This window comes from Mastacembelus armatus, chromosome 6, assembly GCF_900324485.2.
Source record: "Mastacembelus armatus chromosome 6, fMasArm1.2, whole genome shotgun sequence".
NCBI classification, from domain to species: Eukaryota; Metazoa; Chordata; class Actinopteri; order Synbranchiformes; family Mastacembelidae; genus Mastacembelus; species Mastacembelus armatus.
Genome location: NC_046638.1, coordinates 18,426,687 through 18,449,301, shown reverse-complemented (window position 1 = coordinate 18,449,301; position 22,615 = coordinate 18,426,687). Strand labels below are relative to the sequence as shown.

Below are 22,615 nucleotides of genomic sequence, written 5' to 3'. Positions count from 1 at the left end.
AGGTTTATTACCTTTGGTCTAAAGCTATCCTTTCACTGATACAACCCTATTTGTCATGTGTGGCATATATAGTTTACTGATAAATACTAACACCAGCACTGTCTAAAGCTGTTTCCTCTCCAAAACATCTACTGAACTCTAATGGAAGAAGTGTCTGGGACCAGTGGCTGAATACAAGATCAGAATGTGATACTGAATTAGAACTGACTGATGGTTTCAATAGTCGCAGTGGTCAAGCTCCCTTAAATAATTTCATGTCCGATCGGCTTCAGCATGTCCAGGTTCACAGCATGGACAGGGACTTGGAAGCTGCCAAGACAGCTTATCAGGAGCAACATTAGGCCTAGTACATCTATATTCCCATCACCATCAGGCATCTCCTCCATGTACCATAATGTGAGATGATCAACGATCCCTCATTGCTTATGTATGACCATGGAGCTGTGGAAAACTAGCTGACATCAGCTAAAGTGGATTAATGGCTAAATAAGAGCACATTACTTAGTGTGGGGGCTCAAGTGTGACTCTGCATACTGCAAAGTGCCTGACTTCTCAATGCGCCACTGTTACTATTCACACTTGCATTATATAGGCCACACATAGCAAAAATATGAGCAAAAATATGTATGTGCGAATACTTGTGAACATTTGCAAGTGAGTGCGTCCTTGAATTATGATATAGACAGCTAGGCAGATAGACAAATCTTGTCAGCACAGAGACATAAATCTTTCAACTGTGGATATTATCCCTTGTTTATGCAGCAACACTTTTAGGGACATCACAAATCATTTTTATTACTGATCAATCTGTGTGTCATATTTTAATTAAGTGTTTAATCTAGAAAAGGAAAAATTATGACGTCCTTGTGCCGTCATACATTATCATGTAATACTTCAGCTGTCACTACTAATATTACATGGAAGCAAAAAAATAAAATAAAATAAAAAGCAAGAATAATATTAAACAAAAGTCAGAAAAACTCTCAAATTTATGAAGTGTTTAAGGTAATATCTGCTAAATACTTTTATTGTCTAACCTTTTGAAAACCCAAAATGAGCTAATCTGCATACTCGAAAGATGAAGCCAGAGAATGTTCACAATTTATTGAAAAATTATTGATTTATTTTCTGTTAAACAACTTTGTTTTAGACCAGGACTTGGAATTGGTGCTGAAAGTGGAATTTAGAATTAGGAACTGCACTAGACATTTTGGACAGTGCACAATTTATTGGTCAACAGATATGTTAACTAAAGATTAATCAATAGCAGTTAACGGTTATTGAAGGTTTAAACAAATCAGTAGTTTCATTCATTCAAAAAATATTAGAATTTAGGAGTTAAAGCTACTGTGAGGGCAAATATGCATATAGTTATAGCAATATTACAAAAACAAAAGCAGCTTTTTACAGAGCTTTCAATTAGATCTCCCATTAGCATATGGGCGTTTGCTCAGTTGTCTGGGGACTCTGGGATCGATTGAAAGCTTGCTGCATTGGAACAGGAAGTGAGATGTTGAATTATGTCTGCTTCTGAGGCAAATCAAACTGCAGTTGTCTGTGTCTGAGTCACAAGGGATTTGGAACAAACATATATATACAAATTACATATGAATAGGCAATATTCTTGCCTATTTTTCCCCTGTGGTCAGTCACTGAAAGTGTCGTACATTTAGGTTTGAGTGCTATTTTGTCTGAACAGTGCCTTGTCCATTTGAATCATCTTGCACATGTACATATGTGATCTTGCAATACACACAACCCAGCACCCCCCAACACAAGGCTAGAATGGATCTCATTCCACTCCAGTGAGCTGCATCTGCTGCCTGATCCTGGGACAGACAGAGAAAGACATCTTGCAGTGAGTACAGCGTGGCATGTTTGTAGCAAACAGTGAACATGATAAATGACTTTATTACTGAGAGTCACAAGACACAACAGACAACAGACATTCAAGGTGGGACAGGAGAGAGATACAACACAACACATTCCCAGCTCACTCACACATATGTGACATGACTAATACATGACAATGGTCTCTAGCAATAACTAGTGTCTGTCTTCACAAACTATGACATTGACAGAAGCCAAATAGCTGAAGATGGAGCCAGGCACACTGCAGCTATTATTCACAAGTCCCTCTTTGCTCCTCATACCACTTTAACAATCCAATATCAAATGTGAGTCAGTGCAGTCGCCAGCAGCTGGCAAGGGGACTGCCAGGAAAGTCAGAACAGGCTTAGAGGCTGCCCTTTATCAGTATCCTTAATGTCCTTTTATTTCCTTTTGAACAAGGCCAAGGTGGTATAGTAAGTATAAACATGCAGAAAACAGCAATAATGACAGTAGTGGCATTTCAAAACTATTGCCAACTTTTTAAACATTTTCATCTCTTGAGTTTTAACACAGCTTTCCTCTCCTGCTCATCTGTAGCACACTCACATACGCACTCACACACCAAAAAACACTATTTCAATCTATTTTCCTACATAAAGCAACACACCCACCTCCCTTCCTCTTATCCTCGCTCTTGCTCTCTATCCTATTTTGTGTTTCCCTTATACAGCCTCGTATGTTTACCTGCATAATCAAATTGCCCGGAAGAGTATAATGAAGAGAAAAAGCTATGCATCATTTATGGAGTCATCTGTTTTTTTTTGTCCTCCTCTCATACCCATGCATCATCCCTGGCTTGCTTTTGTTGACCAGCTCGCTTCTTTCCTCTCACAGTTTCAAACCTATTTTCACGAGAGTGGGTTTACTTTACACTCACACCATCCACACAGAGATATGCACAGCTCCTTTGTGACTGCCGTCCTGTCACCCAAGGCCCTGACAGGTGGCCTGGCCTTTTCCAAACAGCATCCTCCTGTCTGGTGTGTGCTAAGGCCAGGACCGCACTTCAAAGGCCCCAGAGACTTTGGAGTGCCAGGAGGAGGCGAGGCATTTTTTTTCACTCAGACTCTTTGTTTCACAAAGCCCATTCAAGATCAAACAATTAAATTACAAAAACAGGCGAGGAAGCAGCCCAGAGGATGTCAATACCTGTGCATGAAGGTACTCTGGGATGATGTGAAGTTGTTCCGGCAGGACAAGTCAATCAATTTGTATATGTGTGTGAGTGTTCAGGTGTCTGGAGGTCTGACAGCTTCAGCAGATGTAGCTAGGATGAAGCGTTGAAAAGACTTTGTTTCAGCTATGTTTTGCAGCAGCCTCAGACAAACTGCAGAGAGGAGGGAGAAGATGATTAGAGATGGGGGGAGGGATGGAGAGAGAGGGCGAGTGAGTCAGAAAGAACTGAACTCAACTTGCAGCATTTCCCAGCAGACCAAACAGAGAGAAGTATGAAGTATGAAGCTGAGAGCGAAGGCTTTGAGACAGAGACAGGGATAGACACTGACAGCTAGAGAGCTTCCAGATATGCTGACTCAGCATTGTCAGGTTAAGTGAACGATTCAGCTCTGTGCTTGTTGTATTTTAGGATGTGTGAAAGGTACTGTTTGACATTTCCTGCAGGCTGTCCATTCAGTGCCCGGCTCACTGGTCTATTTGAAGGAACAGTCAGATGCCTTGTAGGACATGAAAGATCTAATGGCATTGGTATTAATATGTGTAAAGACCCTGTTTATTTTTTATAGTTAAGTTTGTTGACAATTAGCTGACAATGCAAAGATTGACCTCTTTATTATATCCTGATCCAGAACTTGGTGAATGCCATCATTTTAAGTCCACAGATTGCCTGTGTTTTATAATTCCATGAACACACCTTCATTGAAGACCGAGAGTACAGACACATGAACTATGCAGTCACTTGAATGAACACAAAATCACTGATCCGTTCTGAACTCGCTCTCTGTAGAACCTAAAGCAAAAAAAAAAAGGGGGTTAGCGTGTTTTGCAGTAGAAACCTTTCTTGGTTCACCAGCAAAACATGTCTGAGTGAAGACAAATATGATCAAGTCCACTGCTTTCTGTGTCTCCCTCCTTCTTTGTCAGCTCCCTGAATAATACAAAGGGTTCTAAAATAATGTCCACTCATTAAGTTACACTGGGACTGTAACACACAGGCGGATACACGAGTACAAATTGACTTCCCAACAGATTTACTCTCTTGAACTAGTTCATTTTTAACTTTGACACAGAGGAACTTTATTACACCACTGCCTTCTCTAGTAAAACTTTTAGTTTTTAGGACCAATATGAGTAACGCTGACTGAGCATTTCAACTACTTATTCCTACACCTTCTCAGAAACTTAGCAAAAACTAATGATCACAGCATCTACAAAATAATATGTTTAGTAATTAAAACTATAGCATGCAGACTCAAGTTATATTAGCTACTAGAAAATGATGCTATTACTGACTCTCAGCCAATACTGAGAGTATGAGGTAAAGGGCTGTAACAGAGAGGGGTGAGAGAGGGGGTAAAGAAATGAGCAGTTTGATGGAGAGCCTAACAACAACAGTAACAATAATACCACTAATTATAATAATGGGAGGTTATAGAGTTATGATTCTAGAAATATTTAGTAAGTCATTTTTCACATCTAACACCCATCCACATCATCCGCTCCATTTCACACTCCATCTTTTCTGCTAAACTGTTTAGACGATTCCCAATGGAGAGGAATTTTTAGGCAGGATGCTGCAAAACATCAGACTTGACCAGCACTGTGTGGAGAATGGGCAGCTTAGGTCCAGCCGTGCGTTAACAGGGGCTATTTGTAGTAACAAGGACTTCTATTTCTAGTGAAATTCACAGCTGTCTGGCTGTAAACTTTTAAATCATGCTCTTGAGCGCTTTCGCCAACTGGTGAACAGTTACACAATGTCAATCACACAAAAAAAGGAAGCATCTGACCGACATGGACGGGCTCCTAATTGGCCTCTTCAGCTGCAAAAAAAAAAAGCCCTAGACATTCTCACTGACAGTAGTTGAGTCAGAAAAACTCACAACAGTGTAATTGAAAACATCCAGAGGAAAAAAAAAATTAAGTTGTGACAATGCAGTTACTTTAGGTCACAGTTACTTTACCTACGTTACCTTTTTGTGCATTGCGTTGACAAATTAAAAATGAGTTGAGTAAATGAACACAAGTGAAGTGCCACATTTTTTTCTACAGTACCTAGCAGCTCTGTTTTGTCACAAAAAACAAACAAACAAAAACAAAAGAAGCTCTAATGCTTTTCTCTTCCTCTACTCAGAGGGAAGACTGGCACATACATTTGCATAATATTTAGTGTATTACAAAGATAATTCATGTCATGTCATGTCATGAAGACATTCAAGTAATATAATCAAAAATGAATAGTCTGCAGTTGCTAGCTTAAGTCTGAAAACTGCAAACAATGTACTCTATGCTGCAATGGGGAAAGAGAAGATGAATGGTGGTATAATACTGGTAGCCTGCACTTTCATTTAGCTCAACATGAGTAAAACATTAACAAACTAACTTGCTAGTTTTGGCTTTGGATTTTTCAGTTGCCATCATTTGGAGGAGCTGGTGTTAACAGCCATATCTAACTGGGCAGTTAAGTATCAGGCTGGCAGTGTTATTACTCCAATGATAAACTTTGAATAGCACAACAATGCAACAATATGGTTTTCCTGTTAATATACAATCAAATATGTGTAGTATTGGGGCAAAAAACCTATTCCAAAATGGACAATTCGTATGGACACTTTCACTGTTTAGAAATAAAGCAGCTTGTTGGAAATCCATGAAATGACTGAGTAGAGATAAATGTGTATGCAGAACACATCCTTGCATTGCATACTTTTAACAACATTCTAACATGGACAGAAACTCTTGTAACTAACACAAGAAAGATTTTAGTGAGAAACAGCTAATAGCAGTGATAATGCTATTAATAATAATAATAATAATCATAATGATAATGCAAAGCTAAACACAAGTCAATAATAAACAGATAGATTTATACATTTTGAATATAAAATACTGGGTAGAGTGTCTTTATGTTATGTCAGGTTCATAGTTTATATTTTATGTCAAGAACACTTCTTCCTCTGGGTTTCTGCCATAGTAACCTTTTCAAAGTGGGCAGCTATGACCTTACAAGCGAACCATGATTGTGTTTTTCTGCCACTGATTGCTTCCTCACTGAGTGTATGTGTGTTCTTTCTGACCTCATGACCCTGGTAACGATTAACTAATGACCACAACTGGCAATTCACATCATCAGTTTTGTGTCTCCTGTTATTTACTAATGGATTGCACATTCATATCCATTTCATAAAAAAGGATAATAAAGAGGTCCAAAACATAAGAATAAATACTGCACTGATAGGAAATGGACAACATTCAAATTATACACAGGGTAGAAACCACTTCTGGGTGAGGCTGTGTGGTAATGCAAAGATAAAAGAACAGAAAACGTCTATTCAAACATTTTTGCAAATGTGATGGTGAAGACATGCAGCTTTACAACAAGAAGACTGATAGCCCACTCCTGTGCTTGTTTGTGTGCATCCTGCCAGAATGCTATATATCAGTCAGTACAGTCGGTACGACACCTCCACATTTAATTTGTTTCAGCTTCAGGTCCACTGACAATTCTTTCATACTGTCAAACTCCCACATCCACCACCACCATCCAGTCTACCTTTTAACACTTGTTCTCGCTCTAGTGCCTCTGTCCACTTTCATCCCTAAAAGTAACTGGCCGGTGCCTGCAGCTCAGAGATAAATGAGAATGAGTCAGTCGGCCTCTATTATTCCACATTCTCCAATCCATTCAGGTTACCCTGGCCTATATGTACAGTAGCAAGAAACAGTATGTGAACCCTTTGGAATTAACTGGTTTTCTGCATTAATTTGCCATAAAATGCGATCTGACCATCTAAGTCAACAGCAGACAAAAACAACATGCTTAACACACAAATAATTTTCATTTCTCATGTCTTTAATGAAGAAACCCCTTAAAAATTCACACTGTTGATAGAGTATGTCTACCCTTGGAGTTAATAGCTGGCCAAGCCTCTGTATCTTCACTTAAGTGCCAGCTAAAGCCGTAAATCTCTCAAATCTTTTCAAGATCATATGAGATTTGGTGTGTCTACAGGTGTTTGTCCTTGATGAACTTCAGTTTTCTCTTTGAAGTTCATTGCTTGTTTAAAATTTGCTGTTTGCAGCAAAAAGAAAGTTTGATGTTTCAAAGAAAGTGCTGTTCTTGCTTCATTTCATGTGTTCTTCAAATGTTATCCAATGCAATACATGGGCAGAAGTGTTTTCTCATTATAGGCGTTACTTAACCTCATAAGACCCGAGCTTTGGTTTGGCTTGCATTTTAGATTTCTTCTAGCTATTTGGGGTTAGATGTACCCAATAAATAATGTGCTTATGTTTTGTTATTGCTTTTGCTTTTGTTTTTTTGTAATACTCCAAAACTACTACTCCAAAATAGGAATGTCCTTTTTGTCTGTGGGAATAGTTGGATCACACTTAACCTTTGTGAAAGACAGAAAATGACACAAAATGAAGTTTTACAGTGCAATAACAAAAAATATGATGTCCACGTATGTGGACGCTGGGTCATAGGAGGTTAAGGCGTTATAATCCCAAACACCAATTCCATCTCTGCCATTAATTTCATTAGTGACAGTACTATCTAGTATCTCCAAATCATTTTCACTTTTTTTTTTTTATTGTTATAAATCATGCTGTCCTCAGAACTTTTGAGGGCACTGGCTGATATGACTCTCGTTTTTAAATTACAATAAGGCAAAACATCCCTGGCCTCACTTTTATTCTGTCTTTTGCAGACAAGCCCTTTTAACCATTGTTGGTAGCTCATGCTGTCAGACCACACTGAGCTGGGCTTGTGAATGTCTGTCTGATGGCAGCACATCAGAGCACAGAGCTGACACTGAGCGAACTGTGAGCAATAATATCTGTCTCTTTGGATGGAAACAATGAAATTGCTCAGTATATGAACATGTTTTCTATTATTTTCTACTCCAGCACACTGGATTAGAAAAAAACAACTATGAGATTCATATGATGGCTTAAAGCGTGTCTAATGGTTGCATCCATGCTGGGTTAATATTGTTGCACTCATGAGGAGTAGGCCTATTTATATAGTCCTGCAACTTTAGGACAGTGTGCCAAGTGTTCTTCATTTCCTCGTACTTATGAAATGCCTTTTATGTCACCACTAAAAATGCCTACCCTTTCCTGCTTTTCTGTTATGTGATACTAGGTGACAATCTGCCTTGATTGAATCTTTGTATACATGAGAGAAAGCTCTCTGTTTAATGAGATGTTACATGTGTTTGCTATCCTCATATATGGGTGCACAAATTATAAAACGAAAACAACTTTTTTATTATTGAAGGAAGAAATGAGTGGTATAGCAGCTTCCTGTGCTCACTGTGGCAGTAGTGTTGATCAGCACTGCAGCATTAAGTGACTACAGAGTTCTCGTCTGGCTGTTGTTTATTTCAGCTAGCTATCTGAGGCCCAGTTAACGCAGTCTGGACTACATGTAGCTGCACTGCTACATTACACAACACAAAACTGCAGAACTGTATAAGCGACACCCAGCTGGTGGGTTAGTCACATAGCATTGCACTCTAAGAGTAAGTTTCCTGCACAGCAAAATGAAAAGGTGAATTTTACACCACTGAGCTTGATATTCTGAAAATCAGGAGCCAAAAACGATAAATTTAGTAATGCCAGTAGTAGTGTTAAGGGACCCTGAACAACTCCAAAATATGAATAGAGTTGTCAACAACATATATTAAATTGGCAAGGCACAGTGATATGATACAGTACTTTTACTTGAGTATATTTTATGGCTACTGTGGTAATAGCAGGCACAAAAAGGTTCTGAAAAGCTGAAGTGCTGATGTATTGGACCATGGAGCTGTGTGTGTCATGGATGATAACTGGACAGAGCATAGAAGCCAAAGTGCTGCAGTAGCTTCAGTGACCTTGGTGGTCAGGATGAAGAAGTGGATGCAACTGAGAAGGTGACGTGTCAATTAAGCTCTCCACACTTCCTCAAACAAGCTGGGGGAGCCTGGCAGAGACAGAGGTGTGGGTGATCACACCAACTACATTTACCTCGCTTCTCAAACACAAACGTGTCAGCAATATGGGAGTAAAGTAAAGAACAGCATCCTGTGCTTCAGATGCTGTTGTGAAAATAATAATATTTTGCTTTATGAGTTATTAATACCATAAGCAATTTTAATAATTCTGGGTGCCTGATTCCTTGATGGTGGATTGACCAATCAGTTAATAAATGATTAATAACATCAATCTTTACTCTGAATGGGAGTTGTCCAAGTCAATGACGAGTTTATGGTGTGAAAGAAACATTAATGATTTTTCAACTAAACACGGAAAATAGAAGAAAAATGGAACAGTGGAATTTGATGAATTAATGAATTAAAACATTAACTTTCTGGCAAAGGGTTTACTGCTCCCCTACTGAAGTGGCGTGAAAGAGTTAAACTGATTTTTAAGTCTAATTATTTTTAGGAATGTTTCTAAAATGGGAATGATATTTTCTCTTTTTCCAACAAGCATGTTTCTAACACATAAGTCTTTAGACTACCTGATTGTGTTTTCATAACACACATAGAAAGTATTAAGGACCATAATTTCACACATAACAAAGACAATAACAAGTACATTAGCTAATGAGTAACAGATAAACAATAATACAGCTCATAGCTAATATATTCTGTAGCAATGTTTTCAGTAGGTTGAGTTTGTTACAGACAGGGAAACATAGCAGGGATGATTACAGTATTCAGTTCTTATCTAGAAGAACATGTTATTTATAGTTGTGACCAGTGGAGGGTCTGTCCTTTACAATGGGTCTTTTGGTCAGGGCAGGCGTGTTGACTTTGCAGGGTCTGTCACTTAGTGTAAAGACAGATAGTCTGCTTATGATCAAAGAAAGTCTGGAGATGCAGCGCCTCGATGAGGTGGTGATCTCAGCTCCTGCTGCATAATGCAAATTGCATTACCGCAGGTCACTGGTCCCTGGGGTATTAGTTTAAGAACAATAAATTCCTCAAGGGTAAATGTCATCCAGATGGCTCCATGATTTATCAGTCTTGGATTGTAAAAATATACTTAAGGAGATTATTTAATATTAATCCTGCCTCGGGTTCACTACAATGCAGGCAATGATGTAGAGACTCCATTTTTCTTTGTCTCTGTGCTTCCTTTCTATTTAATATGCATGCACAAGCCTGGTTGTGTGAAAGTGATAATTTAACCTAATGGAAAAGTCATAAGGTCCAGATAAGGACAGAACAACATGAGGAACCAAAAGGGTCCAAACTATTTATTAGGGTCTAGTAGGTCAAATATATTATCAATGGAAAACATTTGTCCTGTAGAGATAAGGAGGTTTAAATCAAAGATAACATGACTGGGAAAACAAATGTCTGTTGAAGCTGGACTATTATTAGCTGCAGAATTAGACTGTGTATGTCAAAAGCTTTCCCGATCAAGCAATGTGACCTTCACAGCAGAGATGATAGTTTGTGATGTGACATGTGTGTGGCTATTCGTAAAAGATGGGTATGGCTTCTATGGTGCTCAATACAGTAGCAAGAAAAAATAATGATACTGTTCGGAATTTTTGGGTGTTCTGCATAAATTGGTCATTAAATGTGATCTGATCTCCACCACAGTCACAAACATCAACTCTTATTTTTAAAATAATAAAACACAAACATTATCAAGCTAGTCAACACACCCATTAAATATACAAAGTGATGGTGAAGAAAATAATGGCAACACTAGGCTTCTAATGTCACTAATGTCAACTGGAGTCAGGTGTTGTCACCCATGGAGTCCACTCAATGAAAAGAGAATGAAGGTGTGGTTTAGAACAACCTTGCCTTATAAAAACAGTGTCAGTGTGATATTCACAAACAGCATCAGCTGATGTGAACCGTGCCTTGCAAAAAAGAGATCCTAGAAAACCTATGATCAAGATTTGCATATAGCAGGAAAGGGATAAAGACTAATCCCAAAGACTTTACATATTCATCAGCCCACAATTAGACAGTAAATGAAGACGATTTGGCTTTGTGGCTACTCTCCATAGAAGTGGATTAGAATAACTACTAAAGACTTGGAGGATTCATTGAAGGTGGTAAACATCTTTGCTCATGAGTCAACCATATGCAAAACATTGAACAGGCATGGTATCCCAGGGAAGACACCATAGAGCAGCCATTGCCCACTAAAAAACATTGCACCGCAGCTGAGGTTTATCACATATCATGACAAAGTTATGCACAAAAACCAGGAAACTGTAAACCTTTTCTTGCAACTGTACATTAATATTAGGTTTCTCAATACAGCCTGAGTATCCTAAATACACATCTGAAATAAACAGCTTACTTTTGGTTAATCAGAACCACTGTAAGAAAGGGACTGCTAATGGCTTGTGCAAATAAGATTATGTAATTACCGGGCACATTAGGGCACATGCTGACATTTATTAATGTTATGGATGTTAAGGAACTAACTCTTGCGTACATAATTGGTAGTGGTCATAAATTATATTAGTCCCTTCAGTCACATCACTTGACTTCCTGAACCAACCCACAGTAACATGAGCACCATGCGGGCTCAATATATGGACGAGTGAAAATGAGATTTGGCAAAAGTCCTTTGAAGATGTTAGGACAGGCTAAATTATCCTCACAACGTCATTTGAAAAATGGATCCACACATTGTAAAAGAGACATGTACACACATACAAGTGGTGTGCACAAACACAAGCACGTCTTCATTTTCTTCCTCAGGGTACAATTACATTGTCAAAGTCCACAGTAATTAGCACAACGGCAGATCATTAAGTGTAATTATTTAGATAGAATGTCCACTGACCTTCCTCAATGCAAATGGCAGTTTCCACTATAATTTTTACACTGTATGGAGTTATGACACTAAGATAATGACCATTGCAGTTTATAGAGACTGTCAGACAGGTGCTAACAAGGCTAAATATTTAAACTGCTGCAAAGGACATAAAAAAGACCCAAAAAAGCCAAATTTAAACAAAAAGTTTAACATATATTTGCAGCACTGTTGGTTTAGATTAATGAGTCACAGTTGAGGTACCACTATTTTCTCTTTGTGTCAGTTGTAATTAATGTTCAGAAAGACAAAACAACGACTGCCAGAGGAAAATTCTAATTAGCTTCTAAGATTAGGTTTACTTAAATCCAGTGTGTTATAACTACAGTATGAGTAGCAGGTAGAAGCAACTCTCTCTCAGTCTGTTGATAATCCATATTGTTTATACCAGTTTATTATTGGGCAGACATGGTTGCAGTTTATGGTCACCCACGGAGCAGATCCGCTCTAAAAATTGTATGTTTATATTTTGTCACAAAAAGATCGTCGAAAAATGTGGATATAGTATAATACATTTTATGTCTAATAAAACCTTAAAGTCTCACGATTAAAATGGCATAAAGCAATTTAGGATCGAATAATCACAGCGACTACAGCTTCTTAATATTTAACAACAGTAAACATACAGTACAAAACGCCGCTCTTTACCTTTCTCTCGTGTAACTTCATATGTGTAGTCAAACATGGAGTGCCGCATATCGTTCTGTTCGTTAGAATCCATAGAACAAAATGCACCCATGTTTTAGTCCAAAAAGACGTAATATTGTAAATCCATAAATCCATCGTCCTCCTCATAATAAGCCGTAAACCGCTTCGTTTTACGGCTGTTTTGTCCGTTTATTCAATAAAGTTTGACATAGCAAGCTTCTGTGAATCACATGAGGCCTCAATTAAACTTGTTGTTACGTTTCACAGCGTAACTAATGGTAAAACCAATAGAATTCACATCCTCAGAGAAAATCCCAGTCAGGGGGCATATTCTAACTTCGATTGACAGGAGAATTAGCCAGTCAAATTGTTCGTAAATGGCGACAGACGCATCTTGTAGCCAATGATGAGACCTTTAAAACAATATACGGGAAGTCGTGCCAGATGACGCAACAGTGGGCTTTAACGCAGCCCCCACTCCTGCTGTAAATGTAGCCATGACAACACTGGGCAGGCAGCGCTCGACGCTAGAGGGGGAGGGGAGTCATGTTTCACATTTTACAGCGCGCCGATAGAAAACTGGGACGCTTTTGCTTCAATCGGCACCAAGGCCGTCAATATAACTCTAAAAATGTAAGAACAACGGCTAGTTTAATTTAGCTATGTGTTGTCGGCCATTTGCAAAAAAAGGGGCGGGGTGACTAAGAGGTTAATATAGATCCCACATTCTGAGAAACAATAAACATTAAAGTACAATATTTGTCAATGATTTTGCATGCTAGATGTGTAGTGACAGATTTTTTTTTCGCCATTCAATGAAAAATGAAAAAAATCTGCACAGAAGAGAAACTAGTTTTATGAATCTCAGCTGCTTTGATAGTACAGCACTTTGATGTCACAAAAAGAAAACACAATGCATTGTTTAAAAGAGTATATGGGTATAGTTTACTTCAATAACAACTTTCCCCATAAATGTCTGTATAGTCACTTCAGAATGTGTATCTAAGCACTGTTTCTATTTTACAGTTTTTTCAGCGCTTGTTTTCATGAAATGATTCAGAGAGAAGAGGATCTGAGAATCAAGCATGCTATTGCTATGAGATTGCATCAGTGTTCATTTGCTTGCTCTAACAGTTTAAAGAGAAGAAAAATATAGAACAAATATAGAGCATTTATAGGGATTTAGTAGTGAAAGAAGTGGGGTTTTAAATTAAATTAATAAACTGGCACATAGAAAAGAAGGGTGGCACAGTGAAAGACAAGTCCTATGTGAAACCACTTTAAATGAGTTTGTACTTTATTTTAAGGTCATACCTGTGACCCCTAAAGTAAATTATCCTGTACACATGAATTTGCCAGTCCCCTATCCTTATCCCGCCTGCAAATAACTGTTCCAATCATCTAAACTAATGAGTTTAAAAGATCTTGAAGTTGTTGTAAACTGTGGGTGTATTGATTGTGTCGCATTCAAGAGCTGTTATCTCTATTCCTTTCTCTAATTGTCATTCTGATAATTGCCTGTGCTGCTTGTTGATTGCCCTGCTTTGATGGAACTATATAACTTGCAGAAACAGTGAGAACAACTTGAAGAAAAGGTACAAAATGACTTGCTCAAGGCACAAACAACAGACAAAACAATCAACTTGTGGCTATTTTTAGCTGGTTCTGAATGAATTTGTCATGGTCTAACTTTAAGATGAGTTTGGTTTCCAGGCCAGTTCAGCAGGCACTGTACATCTCAGAAAGTACATTGTGACATGTTGGAGAGGAGTCAGAGGAGTCTGCTGAAGTCTAGTGTCTCATGGATGGCACACTGCCCAGGGCATAGCATCACCTCTCCAATTAGGATGGTGGGAAAGTAGGTGCCCTGCTAGATCCTCTACTATACACATAGCTGTAAGTCCCTGTTTACCACAAAATAGCCTATCTGTGAATTTGTGTAGAGTTTAGAATCTGAAAACTTTCTGGGATGATGTCTGTTTATTTAATCTAAGTTGAAACTTGGATAACTCAGTGATGTTGCTTAGCTGACACAAGCAGATATACTTATGCCACTAAATTCTGCAACTGCTGAAACAATGTACATTTGCTTAGCTATCTGCTGAAATAAGGAAATGTACCAATAAAAGATCAAGTTTTTTACTGTGGTAAAGTAAAGCTATTTTCTTTAGGGCAGGAGTATGTGTCTTTAGGTGCGTGAGAAACCGAGTGGGAGACAGCTTTTCTTAATGAATGAGTCAGAGGATTACTAAACATTGACTGAATGGATCTGATCAGAGCACAAAACACAAAGCAATAAAGCTCAGATAGTAAAAGAGGAACAGTTGAGGCCAAGCTCATTTCAGTTCAAGTCAATAAGGGAATAATGAGCTTAAACCTCACAGGAATCAGTTTTTTATCACGACGCCTCCTTGACATTGTGGAGTCAAGGACTAAGGTGCATTAACCCTCCAAGAATCGCATGAGTCATCAGACAATTAAGTTCACCTCACGTGTATTGCTGGAGGAATTTTATAGTTATTCCTCTGTGGTATCAAGTTGTCCATTATCAGCAGTTTTGCTGTAAATGTAAATTACACAATGTATTTTCCTTATTCATCATTTGTGTTTGTTGCATAATTGCATTTGGATTAAACAACAGGATAAACATATGACTTTGCTTAGGTAAGCAGTAGAATTGAGAAGATATAAAACTATTTAAATAAGAAATAATTTCCTATAATGTGTGAAATGGAGAATATTAAAGTTGCTTGTCTGTGTGGCCCTGTGATGGACTGGTGACCTGTCCAGGGTGTACCCCTGCCTTTCACCCAAAGAGAGCTGGGATAGGTTCCAGCAGATCCCTGTGACCCTGGTTAGGAATAGGTGGGTATAGATAATGGATGGATGGATGGATGGATGGATGGATGGATGGATGGATGGATGGAGAGGTGAGGAGAAGATGCAGAAAATATAGAAACAATGGAAACAGATAATTAAAAAGAATCAATGAAAAGTAGACAATTTCCTGCGTACGCATGATCTTTTCTTTCACCTACTACATGCTACTTCAAGCCACTCCCCTGCCAGGGAATTGCAGAACAATTAAGAATTTAGCTGATAGAGGGAAAAAAAAAAAGGGGAGAAATGGAACAAGGCTCAGACCAAAATTATGTAACTGTAAATGGAGTAACCAGGAGTACTCAGACTGCATGAAAGTACAAGCACAAGCAGCTGTTGCTAAGACAACACTGTCGAATATGTTAATAATAATATTTGATAATACTTGAACATGACAAAAATAATCAATCATGTTCAATTGTGGCTACTACTCCTGATGAGAAGGAACAGAAAAAAGATGTGACAAATACTAATTATCACTTCTTATTACTATGTTATTCAAAATGAAACTACACACAGCTCTTTATTCATTGTAATTAATTTTCATAAGCCAAGCAAAGCAAGCAAATTCTTGGCCTCAAGTATTCGTTTAATTACTATCACTTGTGTTATTGGACCTGCGCCGCCTAGGGATCATTGTTCCACACAAACTGTAATCACTGTCACACAACGCATTTCAGTATCAAAAGTTGGGGCTATGACAGAGAGCGAAACCATCTGTAAAAGGCAGAAGTAGTTCAAACTTTGGGATCATTTTAAGCTTAAAAAAAGACGACAACATAGTGCAGTGCGTGTATTGTAAAGGAGAACTCGTGAACCTTAACGAAGGCTGGAAAGGAAGTGGCGTTCCACAAATTTAGAGGAAATTTTTCTAGCCTGGAAAAACAGTCTATTAACATATAAAAAAGCTCTCCATAAAGCCAGAGCTGCATACTATTCATCACTAATAGAGGAAAATAAGAACAATCCCGGGTTTCTTTTCAGCACTGTAGCCAGGCTGACAAAAAGTCACAGCTCTGTTGAGCCCAGTGTTCCCTTGGCTCTCAGCACTGATGAATTTATGAGTTTCTTTACGAATAAAAAAAGATAAAAAAAAGATAAAATTCAGCAGATGCTTCCTATACCTGCAATAACTGAATCTTCTACTACTGTAGCTCTTGAATCATCTGTAAGACCTCAGTTATGTTTAGACTGCTTCTCTCCCATAGATCTCTCTGAATGTACATCAGAAGTTGCTTCATCAAAATCATCAACGTGTCTCTTAGACCCCATCCCGACTAGACTGCTTAAAGACACCCTGCCATTAATTAACTCATCTTTATTAGACTTAGTAAATTTATCTCTAGTATCAGGCTACGTACCACAGGGCTTTAAGACTGCAGTAACCTTAGTGCTGCATTCGACACTATTGACCACAACATCTTATTACAGAGACTGGAGCATGTGACTGGTATCAGAGGAACAGCGTTAAAATGGTTCCAATCCCATTTATCGGACAGATTCCAGTTTGATCATGTCCATGATGAACCTTCCACACGAACAAAAGTTAGTTATGGATTCTGTTCACCCTGTACATGCTTCCTTTAGGCTATGTCATTAGGAAGCATTCTATTAATTACCACTGCTATGCAGATGACACTCAGTTGTATCTATCTATTAAACCTGTTAACACAAACCAGTTAACCAGACTTCAAGCCTGTCTAACTGACATAAAGGCCTGGATGACTTTCTACTTTTAAATTCAGAGAAAACAGAAGTTATTGTATTTGGGCCTAAAAACCTCAGAAATAACTTTTCTAAAATTATAGCTACTTTAGATGGCATATCCCTGGCCTCCAGCACTACTGTGAAAAACCTTGGAGTTATTTTTGACCAGGACATGTTCTTTAACTCACACATAAAACAAATCTCTAGAACTGCATCTGCACAACATTGCCAAAATTAGGAACATCCTGTCTCAAAATTAGGCAGAAAAACTAGTCCATTCATTTGTTACCTCAAGGCTAGATTACTGTAACTCATTACTATCTGGATGTCCCAGTATCTCCATAAAAAGCCTCCAGTTAATCCAGAATGCCGCAGTCAAGAGTCCTGACAGGAACTAGCAAGAGAGATCATATTTCTCCTATATTAGCTTCTCTTCATTGGCTCCCTGTACAATACAGAATAGAATTTAACATCCTTCTCTTCACATACAAATCCCTTCATGATCAAGCTCCTTCATACCTTAAAGACCTCATAGTACCATATTATCCCAATAGACCACTTTGCTCTCAGAGTGCAGGTCTACTTGTGGTTCCAAAAGCAGAATGGGAGGCAGAGCCTTTAGCTATCAAGCTCCTCTCCTGTGGAACCAGCTCCCAGCCTGGGTTCAGGAGGCAGGCACTCTATGTACTTTTAAGGCTAAACTTAAAACCTTCCTCTTTGACAAAGCGTATAGTTAGGGCTGGCTTCAGACAACTGTGAACCATCACTTAGTTATGCTGCTATAGGCCTAGACTACCCGAGGGCCATCGGTGCACTGAGCTCCCCTACCCTAACCCCCCCCCCCCACCTTCCCTTCCCGTCTCTTCCTCACCTCCCACCTCATGTATATTCCACCACTGAATGTCACTAACCTTGTGCTCTCTCTCTCCCCTAGTTTGTGCTCTGTCTCCCTCTCTCTGTTCTCTGTCTCTGTACCTTCTGCAGGTGTCCCTGGTCCTGGAGCTGTATATCGCTGATGTGCAGTTACTGGCGCAACCAACCTGCAGTGTCTATTTGTTGTTTATTGTTGCTGTTCTTTTCTCTCTGCTCTATCCACTCACCCCAACCGGTCGAGGCAGATGGCCGCCCAAACTGAGCCTGGTTCTGCTGGAGGTTTTTTCTTCCGTTAAAGGGAGTTTTTCCTCTCCACTGTCGCCAAGTGCTTGCTCATAAGGGATTTGTTGGGTTTTTAGTTTCAGTTTTTGTAAAGTGCCTTGAGATGATTTGTATTGTGATTTGGCGCTATACAAATAAAATTGAATTGAATTGAATTGAATTGAATTAACAGCACTTCGTCAATGCTTCAACATCTGAACAGAAGGCAGCAGAAGCATCTGGTTAGAAATGAAGTAGTGAACAAAATTAATAATTCATGTTAAACTGCAAGTAAGCAATGCACCAAATAAGTTGACTCCTAGAGCATCCAGTTGGACCAGACCGGCTCACCCTGCGGAGCCGACACAAGGTAACATCATTTTAAGCCAACCTGTCATTTCTGTCACGTATTACACAATATTATTATTGTTTAAAAATGCAAAAGTCTATTTTATCTAATTACTCGAGTAATCGCTGAAATATTCAACTCCAAAAATGATCAATAGCTGCAGCCCTAGTACATATATTTATAAAGCATGTGGTTTTGCTTTATTTATGGTTATTCCTATTCGTAAGAATAGGAATAACAGTGATCAAAAGAAACCTTAACCCTAACCATCCCAACTAAATGCCTCACCCTAACCCTAAACCAAACCTAATTCTAACCCTAACCCTAAAACCAAGTCTTAATCCTCAAACAGGAGTCTGAAAATAGTGAGGACCAGGAAAATGTCCTCACTTTGTCAAGATGATTCACTTCGATAGAAATATGCTCAAAATGGTACTCACAAAGATAACTCTACAAGTACACACACACACACGTGCACCCTTGTTTTATCTTTGTGAGGACACTTACTCATATAATGCATCCCCTTACCCATTACAACTTAATACTTAACTCCAACCCCTACCCAAACCCTAAAAACCTACTTATAACCTTACCCCTAAAACAAAATCTTAACCCTCAAACAGGTGTGTGAAAATGTGAGAACCTGCCAAAATATCCTCCCTTTGAAAGAATTATGCTCAAAATAGTCCTCACAAAGATGAAAGTACACACCTACACACACAAATACAATACATATACTGTATATAACACATAGGTACACATACACTAACACCCATTCTTACACACACACACACACACACACACACACAGTTGTATTTCCATCACTTAAGGAAACATCACATTAATTACATAGGTTTCTTGGTGATTTAGCGAAACATTAACAGTAGTATATGTTTGGGACTTGCTTTTTGTCCCCCTGAAGACATCAGGGGGATAAAATGCGATTTATGTGACCACAACATGAGCAACACTAGCTGACATGCACACAGACATACACACAATCATGTCATACCATATTGATATAATGCAGTCACGCCTTTTACCCTGACTTGACCACTCACAGCTTAACGCCTAACTGTAGCCCTTACCTCAACCCTACCCTAACCCGAATTCTAATCTGAACCCTCAGACAGTCCACAAGATGCACAGAAAGTGAGGACCAGCCATGCTTGTCTTTTATTTGACCAAAATGTCACAATGACACCCACACACAATGTTAGAGATGGATGGCATTAGATCCTGTCTCTTTGTCAGGTCTACTCTCCAGTGCTTGTCTAATGAGCCGAAACACTGTCCTGACTGACACAAGCAGTTCAACAAGGTCAAAGACGAGCTCATGAATTACTAACCCACATCCATAAATAACCACGAGGTATCAGGGCAGACCCTCAGAGAGAGAAGAAGAAATGTACTCAATATTAAATTTTCCATTTGAAATCCATAAGTGAGTTTCTATTCTGTTTGATGTGACCTTTTCTAGACCTGTTGGGTAAATTTAGAACAAATTAGATTTACAAGTATTATAAAATGCCTAGTAAAAGGTATATTCATTAAATTGTGCTCCAAAACAAAAAGAATATTTTTGAAACATGAAATCAATCAGAAGATGTAAGGTGAATATTTTTTTAATTAGATTTCTCCCCATTGAAAGTGAAAGTGGGCAGCACTGTGGTGCACGGTAGTGATTAGCATTGCTGAATCTTGTTAGTTTTCCCCCCAGTCCAAACATGCAGGTTAGGCTAACTGGCGACTCTAAATTGCCTGTAGATGTGAATGCGAGTGTTTGTCTATCAGTGCGTGTCAGCGCTGTGACAGACTGGCGATCTGTCCAGGCTGTACCCTGTGGCTCTCACTCCGTATCAGCTCGAAGAAAATTCTGCACGCGCTCACGTAGCAACACTGTTAAATATGCACAGCAGGAATGGTGTAGGGCTGAAACTTGTCAATAGTATTGTTTGCTGCCACCATGCATATTTAAAGACTGAAAAGAATATTAAAATTCTCCAATGTGGATTTTATAACCTCAAGTGTGAGCCCAGGAGAAAATTTTATGATCTAAAGCAGGGGTATTCAACTAAAATTTAAAGAGGTCCAGTTAGAGAAAATTTCTTGAAGCAAAGGTCCGGAAGATCATAATGTCTAACTAGTTAGTGTGATATGTATTTTAGTAGCCTAGTAGTTTTATCAACATCTGCATGTAATCAATACCTGACTGTCAAATCAAATGAATCCAGTACAATTCAAAAACTTTCTGACAATATTTATAGTCATGTAACATACAACTGAACATATCTGTATGGCTGTAGATATGTATAATGTTCTCTCATTAACTAAGTTCTCTCTCTTTCTCTGTCTCACTTTACAGTTTCTCTCCCTTTGTTTTCTACATGTATCGCTCTTTTTCTTTGTACTGTCTTTTCATGCAGTGTTGCCAACTCGTCAGTAAGGAAAGTAGCTATTGGCTGTCCTAAAAGTCGCTAGAAGTCGCTGAATGACGTCATCGCGTAATTTGCATAATGTCCACGGCACATGCTGTAATTGTGACGGACGCTTTTGCCAACTTCAGAAATGGAAAGTAAGAGACAATTGTGATTCTTTATAAGAAATAAGGGACAGAATAAGGGACACTCAAAATATTTGTACTGTGCCATATAATGTAGCATGACGGCCTGCAGTTAATAGGTTCTCAGAACTAAATACATTTGCCTTGCTGTAAATGACTGAGGCTGTTTGAGTCAAATGCAGTGATTTATTTTAGACAAAGAACATTTTACTTTATTTTATTTTATTTTTTTATTATGCCATGCATCAGTACAGATCACACACATACATGATCGCACGCGGGATTCATTTGCAGTCGGGACGCGGAGGCGTGAACACTTCCTGCTGTGACTGCAGCTGGGAGGGAGGGACTGCTGCGAGAGGACTGGGCCGCCTGTGAAGGTTTTGGGACGGGGGAGGGGCCCGCGGCTGCAGCTGATTTGCCGTCTTACTGCGGCAAATTGAGAAGTGTAAGAACGGTGCAGTACAGACACATCAGAGTCTCCAAATGTCTCCAGTAACACCAGAAAAAGTCGCCAGATTTGTCGCTAGTCGCTTTTAAAAAATGTGCCGCTAGAGGGGTCTGAATACTCGCTAAATATTGCACAAAGTCGCTAAGTTGGCAACACTGTTTTCATGTGTAACTTGCCTCTAGCGCTGTTTACACTGTAGAGTCGTAATGTTTACCGCCTGGGATGCACAGACTTGATTGGCTGAGTCGTATCACGTGGAATGGCTCAACTCGCATGCAATTGGTCTGTGCGTTTCCACTACTGTAAAGTCTAAAAAAGCTGCGCCGGTGGAAATAGAAGCGCCCCGTTAGGTTTTAAATCACAATCTTCTGTTTTGGCTGTAGGTCCGGGTCCGTATGGGGCGCTTCTGGGTCCGCACCCGGACCGCGGTCCGCCTGTTAGTGACCTATGATCTAAAGAAACAGGGTTTGTTTTTATAGGATGCTATCTGACTTGTCAAAGCAAAAAAAGCACAGCAGCTAAACACATATGAAACTGTTAATATTAACAGTTTCTTCATTTTATACTAGTGTCCCAGTAAACTACAGCAGTTGACAATGAACTACATGCACAATAACAGGACTTTGGAATTGCAATTCAGCCATCATTCATTCACATGTTTTCACCTACAATTTCCTGGTATGACATGTCAAACCGTCTCTTGTGGAAAAAGGTCTACTCTATGTCTAACTGAAAAATTAATGTATAATATAGCATGAAACGCACACACACACATATGCAAACTTTGATTAGAGAATATTAGATGCACTTTTCACAATTAAATAATTAATTCTAGGACATAATAGCAAACAGCCCGTGACAGCTGCATGGTCACCTTAGCCATTACACCAAAGTGACATTCACTCCTCCACCTTCTTGTGTCATCATGGCACCATTTCTACAACAAATCTCCCTTATGAGTCACACAAGG

General features: G+C 38.9%; 1 protein-coding gene across 3 annotated transcripts in view; it reads right to left on the bottom strand.

Moving 5' to 3' along the window:
• LOC113132548 (solute carrier family 66 member 2) overlaps positions 1–22,615 on the bottom strand; it is a 79,790-nt gene that overhangs the window by 46,775 nt on the left and 10,400 nt on the right. The window lies entirely within an intron of this gene.